General features: G+C 43.0%; 1 protein-coding gene across 1 annotated transcript in view; it reads left to right on the top strand.

The window, feature by feature from the left end:
- The window catches only part of LOC132216087 (zinc finger protein 883-like), a 141,961-nt gene that overhangs the window by 80,654 nt on the left and 47,114 nt on the right, over positions 1 to 14,193 (top strand). The gene's annotated exons all lie outside the window — the stretch shown is intronic.

Below are 14,193 nucleotides of genomic sequence, written 5' to 3'. Positions count from 1 at the left end.
TTAAATATATTTTATTGATTTTTTACAGAGAGGAAGGGAGAGAGAGAGAGAGCCAGAAATATCAATGAGAGAGAAACATCGATTAGCTGCCTCCTGCACATCTCCCACTGGGGATGTGCCCGCAACCCAGGTACATGCCCTTGACCGGAATCGAACCCGGGACCCTTGAGTCCGCAGGCCGATGCTCTATCCACTGAGCCAAACCGGTTTCGGCGGGTGCTCACCTCTTATTCATGCATAGGACCCACTGCTGTGTGATTCTCCTGTATATCCCTACGGGCTGAATGAGACAATGGCTCTCACCATGCTTTCCCTGCAGCCCGGATCATGTTCTGGACCCCCTTCCTTCTTCCCAGCCTCCTGTGTCTACACCCTGGGTCATTGGGTTGGAACAGAGTCCTTTTGAATACAACCCCTCACCGCAGTGCACAGCACACTGGGCCACAGCTGAGGTCCTTACTGTGCTTTTCCTGACAATCTACCCTAACTGACTGTCCACAACATTCTTTTTACTATATATTTTATTGATATTTTTTACTGAGAGGAAGGAAGAGGGATAGAGAGTTAGAAACATTGATGAGAGAGAAACATCGATCAGATGCCTCCTGCACACTCCCTGCTGGGTATGTGCCCGCAGCCAAGGTACATGCCCTTGACCGGAATCGAACCTGGGACCCTTGAGTCTGCAGGCCGACGCTCTATCCATTGAGCCAAACTGGTTAGGGCTATCCACAACATTTTTTGACGGTGAAGGTGGTCTTTCAGGTGAAGGTGTTTGCTATTTGGGCTAGTTACTCTTTTTCTGAGTTGTTTCCATGTATATGGAGGTATACATGTTAATAACTTTTTGGTTTGGTGGTTTTTGCCCCGTTAATCTATATTTCACCAATTTAATTATTAGGGCAACCAAAGAACCTAGAAAAGAGGAAGGAAATATTTTGATTCTACAATGTCATTTTTCTCATTTTTACCCACTTAACTCCTTAGAATAAAGGAATACTATTAGGGTTTGTCAAGTGATGTGAGCTGTGTAAGAATTCACAGCAAAGAGAAGACATGCAGAGAGAAAGTTTATTTCACTTTCCAAGATTGGAAAGGACCAAGTATTGCTAGTCAGTACAGGGCAGGGAAGAAAGGGTGGCTTCTGCTTTCCAGCAGTGCCTTTTGGTAAGGACAAGCAATGCAGAGGCCTTGAGCCATGCTGAAGTTTATATGAGGGTCTTTCTTTAAAATTTAGTTAGTTTGCTTTCCAGGAGATAGTCTGGCAGATGTATAGGGGAGGTGCGTTATCAGTATTTTCCCCAACCCTATAAAATAGTACAACAAAAGTTATGAAGAGTTCAAAAGAGGGTGGTTTGAATGGGCGGAGGGAAGGAAACTTTCTATTAACTAGAGATTCCTTGGTACAAATTATCCCTGAGGTGTGATAATAGCAGGGAGAATGGGTGGCAAGAATGCAGCCTTGAAAGTAGCTTATCTTGTTCTGCAGTTTGAACAGAGGAGCTGTTTGAATTAAAGGAGCCAACAATCTTGGGGTTTAATTAGCAGGTGCATCTCATAAATAGTGGAAGGTCACAGCCAAAAAAAAAAAGATCTTTTTTTTTTTGTCCTTACAAATACCTCAACCACTTTTAGAACCTAAAACTTAAGTTATTTATCTCTTTTAAAATATATATTTTATTGATTTCAGAGAGGAGGGAGCTGTAGAGGGAGGTAGAAACACCAATGATGAGAATCATTCATTGGCTGCCTCCTGAACAGCTCCAACTGGGCATGGAGCCCAGAACCCAGGCATGTGCCCTTGACTGGAATCGCACCTGGTAGCTTTTGGTCTGCAAGGCTTTGCTCTCTATACCCTGATCTGAACTGGCTAGGGCCTAAGACTTTATTAACATAAAGAGTGAATACTTCTAGGAGTTCAGGTAAAGGGACACCAACAATACTGGGGGCATCGTGTTAAGGAGAATGTTAGCAATGGGTCCTGGAGGAACTCAACCACTCATTGAATTTTCTCTTGAACCCATAGTTTTTAACTCCGCAGTATGGACAAAAATGATGGCTCATAGTAAACCTAGCAAGCTCAGGGAGCCTGGCATGGCATGGTCAATCTTACAAACTCAGAGGCCAAAGGTAACCATATAGGATGGTTTGAAATTAAAACTTAGTAAGTAAAAGCTTGTCTTGGGGGTAGTTATGTCCTAGCCTTGTTTTTGTGTTTTGTTTTGTTTTGTTGCAAAGGTCAATTTTTACCTTATTGAGCCTGCCTATTGTCTAAGTTAAATATTAACTGTTAACTAATCAATAACCTTTTACAAAAAAAGTCTGTGTCTATTTTTTTTTTTTTGTCCAATCTGTCAGATTTCCCTCCTCAGCCCTCCCCTAATTTATCACCAGTGAATTTCATTTAACCCCCATATGGCCTCTCCTTTGAGTCTAATGTATAAAGAAGGTGCTAAACTGCCATTCTCCTGGGCATTAATCTGTTGTTATTTTGCTTCTTGTTCATTGTTGCCAGCATGGGTCAAATTGAAGCATAGTGGTCGCTCCTTTGAAAAAACTGCTCTTTGAACTACTCTGTTATTCTTAGACAGTCTCTTATTGTATGTCAACTCTGTTATTTTTAGACTGTAAAATAACTTTGTTTTTTGTTTGAATAGAAAAGATAAACCTTTAATCTCCAACATTTATAGGGAACTCATACAACTTGAAAAAAGGAAGATAAACAATCCAATCAAAAAATGGGCAAAGGCCCTAAATAGACACTTTTTAAAAGAGGACATTCAGAAAGCCAAGAGACATATGAAAACATGCTCAAAGTCACTAATCATCCAAGAGATGCAAATCAGAACGACAATGCGGTATCATCTCATACCTGTCAGAATGGCTATCATCAACTACGACAAGTGCTGGAGAGGACGCTGAGAAAAGGGAACACTCATGCACTGCTGGTGGGAATGCAGACTGGTGCAGCCACTATGGAAGACAGTATGGAGTTTCCTCAAAAAACTAAAAATGGAACTCCCATTTGATCCAGTGATCCCACTTCTAGGAATATATCCCAAGAAACCAGAAACACCAATCAGAAAGGATATATGCACCCCTATGTTCATAGCAGCACAATTCACCATAGCTAAGATCTGGAAACAGCCTAAGCCCCCATCAGCAGATGAATGGATTAGAAAACTGTGGTACATCTACACAATGGAATACTATGCTGCTGTAAAAAAAGAAGGAACTCTTACCATTTGCAACAGCATGGATGTAACTGGAGAGCATTATGCTAAGTGAAATAAGCCAGTCAATGAAAGAAAAAATACCACATGATCTCACTCACTCATGGATAATAAAGACCATTATAAACTGATGAACAAAAATAGATACAGAGGCAGAGCAGCATTGAACAGACTGTCAAACTACAGTGGGAATACCGGGGAGGGTTTGGGGGTGGGAGGGGGGAGTAAGAGATCAACCGAAGGACTTGTATGCATGCATATAAGCATAACCAATGGACACAATCCACTGGGGGTTAGGGGAGGCGGGGGGAATGTCAAGGGTGGGGTGGGGGGAGGAGAAATATGTAATACTCTTTGTAATACTTTAAGCTATAAAATAAACTATTTCTTCCATAGGCAAAAAAATTTTTTTAAAGGATGAATTAACTGACCTTGCAAGCTAGCCATCTAACTGATACGCTGGTATTGATGCCAGGTGTCTGTATAGATGTGATATGGTACTCAAAGTTACAAGTTGTCTGTATAGATATGACAGGTGTTTGATTAGATACGATATGTACTCAAGGTTACAAGCTGTCTTACACAGAACTAGGAGGATATAAAAAGGAAATACTCCCTCCTGTGTTTGTTCAGAATTTGACAGAGGTAATCTGCTCTGAACCTGCGTGCAATAAAGATGACTCCTAACTAATTGGCTCATTAGGGGTCTTGTCCAGCTCGGACAAGGAAAATCAGAAGGTCTTAAAGCAGGTCAGTATATTTTTCTCCTTATATAATTCCTCCGAAATTTGGCAATACTTAATAAATAAATCATGGCCATACCAAGGTACATGCCTTTGACCAGAATCGAACCTGGGACCTTTCAGTCCGCAGGCCGACGCTCCATCCACTGAGCCAAACCGGCTAGGGCTGGACATTTCTTACAACAACACCAAAAGCAATTGACTCCTGTGAAGCAGGAGAACGTTACATGGAGGGGTACCCGCATTTCCAGGGACACAACTGACTGAAGACAGATTTCATAAACCCACATTTATAGCAGATCCGGAACACAGCAAGCTAGAGCTTTCCCATTGCTTTCAGGGATCAGGAGAATGCTCAAGGCTCAGGTGACTGTGTGTGTATGTGTTTAATACTCTGCTAAGGATCTTTTTTTCTTTTTCTTTTTTACTTTCTCCTGCCTTCCCTCAGAGATTCGGCTTATAAGTCATGTCTTTAATCTCCTCAATATGTTCTCTGTTGTTTGAAATAGATGAATAATTAGAGCCAGCAGCATCAGATGGAATCCAGCTTAACTCTAGCCTCATTGCAGCCCATGCAGAGCTGACACTGCTGATGGCATCAGAAGCAGATGCTCTGAAGTATTAGTGTCTGTTTTGTGACATTAGCTTTGCTTAATGGACTCAATGGAGGCAGGTTAGATCCTGTTAGTAAGGAGCATCCTCCCCCAGCTACATTTAGCCTGAATGAAAAAACAATGCCTGTCATTCAGAAAGAGCAGGTCCTGAAGAAAGATATGCAAAACCAGCAGCTAAAGGAAGCCAGGCAGGTGCCCCAGAAACAAACTTGCCATAGAGGGCCCTTAGTATACTTGGTGTGTTCTTGAGTCATTTGCCCCCAAATCTACTCCTGAAGTCAGTTGAGGAAATGCAGAGTCCAGGCCTTAGAGGATAAAAACTACGTTACTGTGACAAAAGGGGCCATATGCTCACCTGAGTAATTAAGGAAAGGCCTGCATGGTGGTTGTGCAAACTCAAAGATCTAAAATAACCACAAAAGGTGGTCTGAAAAGTATTTAACTACAAACAAATTATAGTGGGTATTCATCTCCTAAGCCAGTATTTTCCTTGACAAAGATCAACTTAGATCTTTACTGAGCCCATTTGTCTTTTTGCCTCAAAGATAACATATCTGTGAAATGTCTGGGTAACTTATAACTTCCTTTTTTCCCCCCCAGGGCACAACAAATAGCACCAGGACATTCCCTCGTTGTTATTGTTATCAAGTTAATTGTCAACTATTAATTGTGTTAAATTATCCTGTATCCGTCTATGTAAAAGAAGCATATCCTACCTCAGAGGTTTCCTTGCTTTGCTTTATCTCACCTTCTTAATCTATCACCAGTGGATTTCATGTGACCCACCTATGTCCTTTGATTGCAATGTATAAAAACAGATGTAACCCGCATTCTCTGGAGCATTATCTCAATTTGTTGAGGTTCTGCTTCCCTGCGCATGTCGACAGTTTGGATCAAATAGACTCACAAGCCGAAACCGGTTTGGCTCAGTGGATAGAGCATCGGCCTGCGGACTAAAAGGTCCCGGGTTCGATTCCGGTCAAGGGCATGTACTTGGGTTGCGGGCACATCCCCAGTAGGAGATGTGCAAGAGGCAGCTGATCGATGTTTCTCTCTCATCGATGTTTCTGACTCTCTATCTCTCTCCCTTCCTCTCTGTAAAAAAATCAATAAAATATATTAAAAAAAAAAAAAAAAAAACAAATAGACTCACAAAATTCTTTACAGGTCTGAATGCTTTTTATGTTAATACTAGAGACCCAGTGCACAAAATTCGTGCACTCAGGAGGGGGTCCCTCAGCCTGGCCTGCACCTTCTAGCAGTCTGGGAGCCCTCGGAGAATGTGCGACTGCCGGCAGCCGGACATCCTTAGTGCTTTTGCGGAGGCAGGAGAGGCTTCCACCACTGCCGAGGCACTCATCAGCCATGAGCCTGGCTTCTGTCCGAGTGGGGCTCCCCCTGGGGAGCACACTGACCACCAAGGTACAGCTCCTGCATTGAGCCATTTGCCCCCTGGTGGTCAGTTCACATCATAGTGACTGGCCAACCAGTCAACTGTCTTCACCCTGGTGGTCAGTGCACATCACAGTGAGCCGGTTGAGTGGCATTAGCATATCATTAGCATATTATGCTTTCATTGGTTGAATGGATGACCAGATACTTAGCATATTAGGCTTTATTACATAGGATTATCAAGGCATGGAATGCCACCAGGCTGAGACAATGGATGCTCACAAAGGCATTTCCCTTTGGGCACTGCCCTGGAGTAAGACCTGGTAGCCCTCCTGGAAGGGTTTTGCCTTCTCTCAGTTTTATCTCAGGTGGTCAGGATTTCCTGGCCTCAGAGTCCAGTGGAGAAGCCTGGAGAGTGTTCTCCGCCACACAGCCACTGGTGGGAATCTCCACTGGTGCAGGTTTGGATCTCGGTGTTGCCACCCTGGTGACCTGCACCAGGGCCAGGACAGGCATAGCCATTCCAGCAGTGCCCACGGAGTTTGACGGTGGTGCCCTTGCTTTGGCTCAGGGCAGAGGTGAGTGCACATCGCCGGGGCCCTCACTACCTCCTTACATGGAACAGGTATAGCCTGGGTGCAGGCGCATGTCACATCCTGAAGTTCAATCCTGCGTGGAGGACCCCGAGGAAGGTGCAATGAAGAGATGAGTGTTGTGGCTTCTGAGAACACAGCAAGTACAGAGCAGCGTGCACAGGGGTTACTTGTATCTGAAGTTTCCATGCAGATGTGGGTGGTGAGTATTGATGCAAAGATCAGAGGCAGGCAGGGAGGATGTTGCAGGCTCAATGGGGGCTTTCCAGGCTGTGGAATCCATCAGAAAACAGGTGTTCCTGGATCTGGCTGGAATACAGGCACTCCCTGGATGCGATATGCCACGTTCATGCGTCAGTCCAGCGAGATCCAGGGGCTTGGAGTAGGACAGTGGCACAGCTGAGGGAGTGAAACTAGGTCTAAAGATGTGAAGGAGTTAGACATTACATAGTGGTAACCTTCATTATCATGAAAGATATAACACTGTAGAAATGTCTTATGAGTGCCGTGAATAGAAAAATCTTTTACCAATGGCTATGGCCTTTGCTGTCATCAGAAAGTTCACACAGTAATAAGGCATTTTTGCGGGCAAAAACGTGGGAAATCTTTCACCTTATAACCATGTCTTTTGTTATTACTGAGGTCACACAAGAGAAAGACCTATTTGTGCAATGAACTTGGGAAACTTTTATCTGTAACTATGGCTTCTGTTATCAGATAGTTCATACTGGTTCAAAGCTTTAAGCGTGAAGTGAATGTGGGAAATTCTTTAGCCTTAAAATTATGCCCCTTGACATTGGATAGCTCACACTTTGGAAGTACTAAGATTTTAAGGAATGTGTAGTGTCTTGCTCAGTGTAATGACACTGAAGACAACTCTGAGTTGAACTTTATATGAATGTTCACAGTCCAGACATTTCTAATAAGTTTAATATTTAACTTTTAAAGAATCTAACGAGCCGTAGCTCTTTGGGCTCAGTGGATAGAGCCGCAGCCTTCAGACTGAAGGGTCCCAGGCTCGATTCTGGTAAGGCACATGCCCACTAGGGGGCGTGCAGGAGGCAACCGACCTCTGATGCTCTCTTATCACTGATGTTTCTCTCCCTCTCCCTTCCTCTCTGAAATCAGCAAAAGTATATTTAGAAGAAAGAATTATTATTGGCCCTAGCCGGTTTTGCTCAGTGGATAGAGCGTTGGCCTGCGAACTGAAAGGTCCCAGGTTCGATTCTGGTCAAGGGCACATGCCCAGTGGGGGATGTGCAGGAGGCAGCCAATCTATGATTCTCTCTCATCATGAATGTTTCTATCTCTCTCTCCCTCTTCCTTCTCTGAAATCAATAAAAATATTTTTTTTAAAAAAAGAATTATTGGCCGAAACCGGTTTGGCTCAGTGGATAGAGCGTCGGCTTGCGGACTGAAGGGTCCCAGGTTCGATTCTGGTCAAGGGCATGTACCTGGGTTGCGGGCACGTCCCCAGTGGGAGATGTGCAGGAGGCAGCTGATCGGTGTTTCGCTCTCATCGATGTTTCTAACTATCTCTCCCTTCCTCTCTGTAAAAAATCAATAAGGTGTATTTTTTTAAAAAAAAGAATTATTGATTACAGAGAGGGAGGGAGAGATATAGAAATATCAAGTTTCTATTAGTAAATCAATGGTTACTTGGAGAGCTGTAAATGTTAGAAAGAGAAAGATTATAAAGGGACATGAAGTAAATACACAGTGAATGGTGAGAAATTTTCTCATCTTTAAATATGTCACTATTACTTTTATCCATTCATTTGTTTATGGACATTGGATTATTTCCAGTTTTTGACTATTGAAAACAAATTGCTAAATACATTTCTCTATAATTCTTTATATGCACTAAATTTTCATTTACCTTTTTAAAAAATATTTTTATTGATTTCAGAGAGGAAGAGAGGGGGAGAGAAAGGGAAAAACATAAACAATGAGAGAAAATCATTGGTCAGCTGCCTCCTGCACACCCCACACTGGAGATCTTGCCTGCAACCCAGACATGTGCTATGTATGACTGGTTATTGAACCATGACCTTCTGGTTCATAGGTCAAAGATCAACCACTGAGCTACACAGCCAGGGTTCATTGACCTTTTTAATAGCTTGGTGCAGAGTCTGAGTCATCCTGTAGGTGAATGTTTAAGTTACAGAGATTAGCAAATTGTGATCTAAACTGTACACATTTTTGCATGCTTCCAGCAGTGTATGAGGGGCTCCATTTCTCCACCTATTAGAAAATATTTGGTCAGTTTTTCATTATTTCAACTTTTTTTTTTTAAATATATTTTATTGATTTTTTACAGAGAGGAAGGGAGAGAGATAGAGAGTTAGAAACATCGATGATAGAGAAACATCGATCAGCTGCCTCCTGCACATCTCCTACTGGGGATATGCCCGCAACCCAGGTACATGCCCTTGACCGGAATCGAACCTGGGACCTTTCAGTCCGCAGGCCGACGCTCTATCCACTGAGCCAAACTGGTTTCGGCTATTTCAACTTTTTTAATAAGTTTACTAGAGGCCTGGTGCACAAATTTGTGTACGGATGGGGACCAGCCGGCCTGGCCCCTATCGGGGCAGTTCGGGGCTGGGCCTGCCAGGAGGAGGAGATGGCAGGAAGTTGGCCAGCTGGGTCACCCAGATGGGGGACTGAGAAGGGACAGGCCGCAGGAGATTGGGTTTGGGGGACCGATTGGGGGCGTAGCCACCCTTTTGGAGGGGCTGTAGGCCAGCCGGCACCATCCCTGAATGGGGTGAGGGGGTGCTGTCCGAGGGCCAGCAGCCTGGCGGAGAATCCTGGGGGAGCAGCCACGGGAGGTTGTTTGGCTGGCCCCACCTCCTGATCAGGCCGGTTTGCTGGCCACAGTGGGCGCCATAACACCGGTCATTCCTGTCATTACAGCGTTATGTTTGCTGGCTTTTTATATATATATATAGATCATGCCACCTCACTCATTTGATTGTATTCTCCTAAGGTTTTATGGTGAGTGTTTTCTCAGATGTGTATTTGCTATGTCTATACCTTTAGTACAATGTCTGATCATAGGTTCTGCCTAATCTGCTATGAGTTTTGGCAGTTTTCTTTAGCAAAAGGACAGTGAAAGAACAAAGGTGCATGTTTCAATTTCACTAATTTTGTGTCTTTTCACTTTATGCAGTATTTTGTTTACTGGAATAATATGTTGTAATAGTTTTCAATTTTTATGCTACGCATAATGTAATAGACATTAATATTAGTCTACACTACTAACATTGTCCATCATTTTCAGAAGTCGAGACATTTAATAATACAATAATCCTTTGCTTTATAGTGTTCTCCCATTTTCCATCTGCTATCATGCAAATTTTGTTTTAAATTTTTTAATTGATTTTAGAGAGAGGAAGGTAGACAGAGAGAGAGAGAGAGAAAGAAACAAAGACACAAGAAAAGAAAGAAATCTATCTGAGAAACACCAATTGGCTGCCTGCCACCCATGCCCCAACCTGGGATCAAATTCAAAATATATGTATGTTTCCTGATCAGGAATCAAACTTGAGACCTTCTGGTCCATGGGATGATGCTTCAAACAACTGAGCCATACGGGCCAGATAGCATCAGAATGATCAGGGTGTTTTGGAGTCCCCAAGCCAAATCCAGTGCAGAAGGAAGTGAAAGGGCAGTGATAAGACTCCCCATGCCCTGGGTCAGGCACCCTGTATTTGAATTGCAGATTCTTTTTTTCTTTTTTTTTTAAATCCTCACCCTAGGAATGCCATTTGTTTGTTTGTTTATTTGTTTATTTAAGTGACAGGAGGAGAGAGAGAGAGAGAGAAACATTGACTGATTGCGTCCAGCACATATCCTAACATGGGCTGGGGATTGTACCTGTAACAAAGGTACATGCCCTCTACTGGAATTGAACCCAGAATCCTTTGGTCCAATGGCCGATGCTCTATCCACTTAGACAAACTGGCCAGGGCAATCAATTGCAGATTCTTGAATATAATTGGGACTCACAAGGAAATGACCCCTCCCTCTGTTCTGGACTTCAGTATTCTCTTCGGTAAAATGGGAATGAGGTATGTCTCCATCCCTAAGCTTTTGAAGGAAATCAAGAGCTAAGGTGCCCATTTGCAATGCAGCAGCTGTGCCTGCAGCCTTTCTGGCTCATGTAACTTCTGCCTCTGCCTGCAGAGACATTTGCAGGCCAACCACCCCTCCTTTCCTGAAATTCCCACAAGGCCCTGTATTTTAGGTGCTTCTGAGAAGAATCTGCTAAACCACCTGCAGGGAGGCAGGTGCTGTGGGCACTGAGGTTCAGTATGGGTTTCTACCTGGGATTCTCCAGATGGCTCATTGGAGCTCCTTACATCTCAGTTATCTGAATGCTAGTGGCACGGTGCTCAAATTAGTGCACATTGAAAGGAAATTAATTAAAAGAACTATTTTAATATCGCTATTTGCCCTTTCTCTATAATAGAAGTGTCAACCAAATTCACAATTGACAGTGACAGATGGAAACACACATGTGCAATTGGCACCAGTTACATGTATTGCACATGCACAAGTCAACTTAGCTTTTTTTAGATATAGAACAAACTTGCTTAATTAGACCTGCTTTCTGATTTAGCTAACCTTTTTCCAGCCCAGTGAAGCACCCCAACTTCTCTTTCAGGTAATTGTCAGCAACACAGCAGTAAATATCAACACAAAGCACACTATTATTGTAGATCACACAGGGAGAACAAAGGGTAAAATATTTAACTGCAGCAGTGTTTGACTATATTATTCACAGTGAGAAAACCTGAAGTCATTTTCAAGGTCCACCATTTCTTACTTCTTTTCTGTTGGGTCAAGTTTCTAAGCTCTCTAAATCTGCATTTTCTGGCTAATGGGAAGAAAATAGGATTCCACTGAGTCTTATATTTTATTTGAAATATTCTTAAAATGTGAATGTATTGCTAATCTGAGGAATATTAATTACATGTCACCTAAAAATTAAAGTTTCTAAGGGTTAAAAATTCAAAAATTATGAAAAGAAATTATGATTTTGGTATAATAGAGAAAGCATGAGGCATGAAAATGCATTTTGAAGGAGAAAGAAAATGGTTTCTAAAGCTGGTTATTTCTGAAAGTTGTAAGATTTCTCAAGAAAAATTTGTAACAGTTATAGAATGTTTGTAAAGAAAAAAGTTTTTTAAAAAAATGAATAAATGACGAAGGCCAGTAAGCCAGGATAACTAGAAGTGGAAAATTAAAATAGTTAAACAGCAATTTGGAGCCATTTAGTAAATCCTATCTTCCCTAAACCAAGGACACTTAAGAGTAAATGATTTGCATTTTGCCTCCCTACACAGAGAGTAAATAGCCTATATCAATATACTTAGGGAAACTAATAGCAGAAATCCAATTAGTGTCATTTGCTGACTGCACCCAAGGACAAATGAAGTTAGAAAATAAACCTTATTTTGCTTATTCCTTCTCTAAAGCAAAAGTTCTATAAATTATTATATGTTATATTAATCAGGTATCAAAAACAGTTATGGGAATTGAAGTTTTACTAGCTTATGTTGGTGTTTAATACCCTCTTGTCACTTTGAATGCTATATAATCTTTTGATAGAATGCTTTGACAACCTTCCTAGGGTTTAAATTTTAAGAAAAGGGTTTTGTTTTTTTTACCTAGAGTTGGCTGTAGGTGATTCCAATAGTTCCTGGAATGCCACAAGATCTTCCTACAATGGAGACTAGGGACCAATTTCTTAAAAAATAGGTACTGGGTATCTCTTCTACTTTAATCTCTCTCAGGTTATAAGGCCTCTTGACTCAAGGCCCTCCTCTTGAGTTTCCAGTTCATCACCATCGGACTTGGAGACTATGTTCTAATCAAGACTTGGAAGGGAAGCAAGTTGGAACCCTCCTGGGAAAGACCCCACCTTGTCTTGCTTACCACAGAGACTGCTGTTTGGACTGCAGAGCGAGGGTGGACGCACCTCAACTTGAACAGCCATATCAGGACATATGCATTTGAAATTGACCCCAAAAACTGTGAGCTGTCTTAATAACCATCATGTACCGAGTTCTCTTTGCTTTAGGGATCTGGCAAATTGTAGGTGCTTGCAATGTGGGCTGGGGAAAGGTGTACAATCCAGATCATGCTTACCCAATTAAGTGTTGGTTATAGATAGCTTGAATGACTTGGGTAGTTCAGCCTTTAGGTCCAAAGATTGACTAGGACTAGATTTAGGAGTAGATGTCACAGGACAAGTTCCCCTAGGCCACTGCCACCACCATGCAAACCAAAGTAGGATATGAGGGAACGACTGCCTGGGTGGAATGGATTAAATATTCTGTACGAGCCCTAAATTAAAGCGACTGTTAATGCTTGCGTGGCAGGAAGGCTAGAGGCCCAAGGGGTCCCATTCCCATTCGGATGGACCTCAGACAGTCAGGGGATGGAATATGTGCTTGCTTTGTACCAGGAAGAAACCACCTGGGGAAATGCTTCCTATAAGACTCTTGCCCTGTTGTTCCCATTCAACAGAAGTAAAGAGCAAGGAACCCCCAAAAGTGATCCAGCCCCGTCCTCCGACATAAACTATACGTCCTGCCGCTCACGGGGGGTAACAAAAGTCCTCGGAGGTTATGATAAATTTATCCAGAAGCATAAATGGCTGAGTATCCTCAGAAGCCCATGGTGCTGCACCGTCGACACCCCGTGCTGATGTCTGGTGGTGTTATGGGGGACCCTTACTTGTGGCCTTGCCCAGCAAATGGAGTGGAACTTGCACTCTGATAGATTCGCTATCCCTTTCACTTTGGGAGATCATAAACCTTTTTCAATAGACAGACAGACTAGGAAGAGGACAGAGTGCAGGGGCTCCTTTGATCCCCATATACACACAGATCCCATTGGGGTTCCAGGAGGGGTGCCAAAAGGCGTTTAAGGCTAGAAATCAGATTGCCACCGGCTTTGAATCTGTCCTGTGCTGGTGGCCCACTCTGAACAAAAAAGAGTGAGGGCCCTAACCAGTTTGGCTCAGTGGATAGAGCGTCGGCCTGTGGACTCAAGGGTCCCGGGTTTGATTCCGGTCAAGGGCATGTACCTTGGTTGCGGGCACATCCCCAGTGGGGAGTGTGCAGGAGGCAGCTGATGGATGTTTCTCTCTCATGGATGTTTCTAACTCTCTATCCCTCTCCCGTCCTCTCTGTAAAAAATCAATAAAATATATTAAAAAAAAAAAAAAGAGTGAGGGACCAGTCACATGCATCAGGGATTATAAAGCCAAGCAGGCCATCTGCTCTGTGTCTGGGCTTCCAGACCATGTGTGCGCACCTTTCTACATCGAAGTAAAGATATTTGTTTTGCTGCCTGCCTCCCGAGTATGTTTTGTGTTCTACCAAGACCCCTGAATTGGGGGGATCGCCTTATTTCTCACATCTCCTCTTTGGAATTTCCCAGAACGCAGACCTGAACGGAGAATTCTCCACCCAGAGAAAGCCTGCCGAGAGTCCTTTAAAAACCTCTGACACCATCTTTGGGCGCTGGTGCCACGTGAGGGCTCAGCCCATCTGGTATCCAGATCTAATAAATTCATACTCCTTCACCTCTTTTGGCCTCA

Source organism: Myotis daubentonii, chromosome 15 (assembly GCF_963259705.1).
Source record: "Myotis daubentonii chromosome 15, mMyoDau2.1, whole genome shotgun sequence".
NCBI lineage: Eukaryota > Metazoa > Chordata > Mammalia > Chiroptera > Vespertilionidae > Myotis > Myotis daubentonii.
The sequence above is the reverse complement of the archived record's forward strand: the minus strand, read 5'-3'. Positions and strand labels throughout refer to the sequence as shown.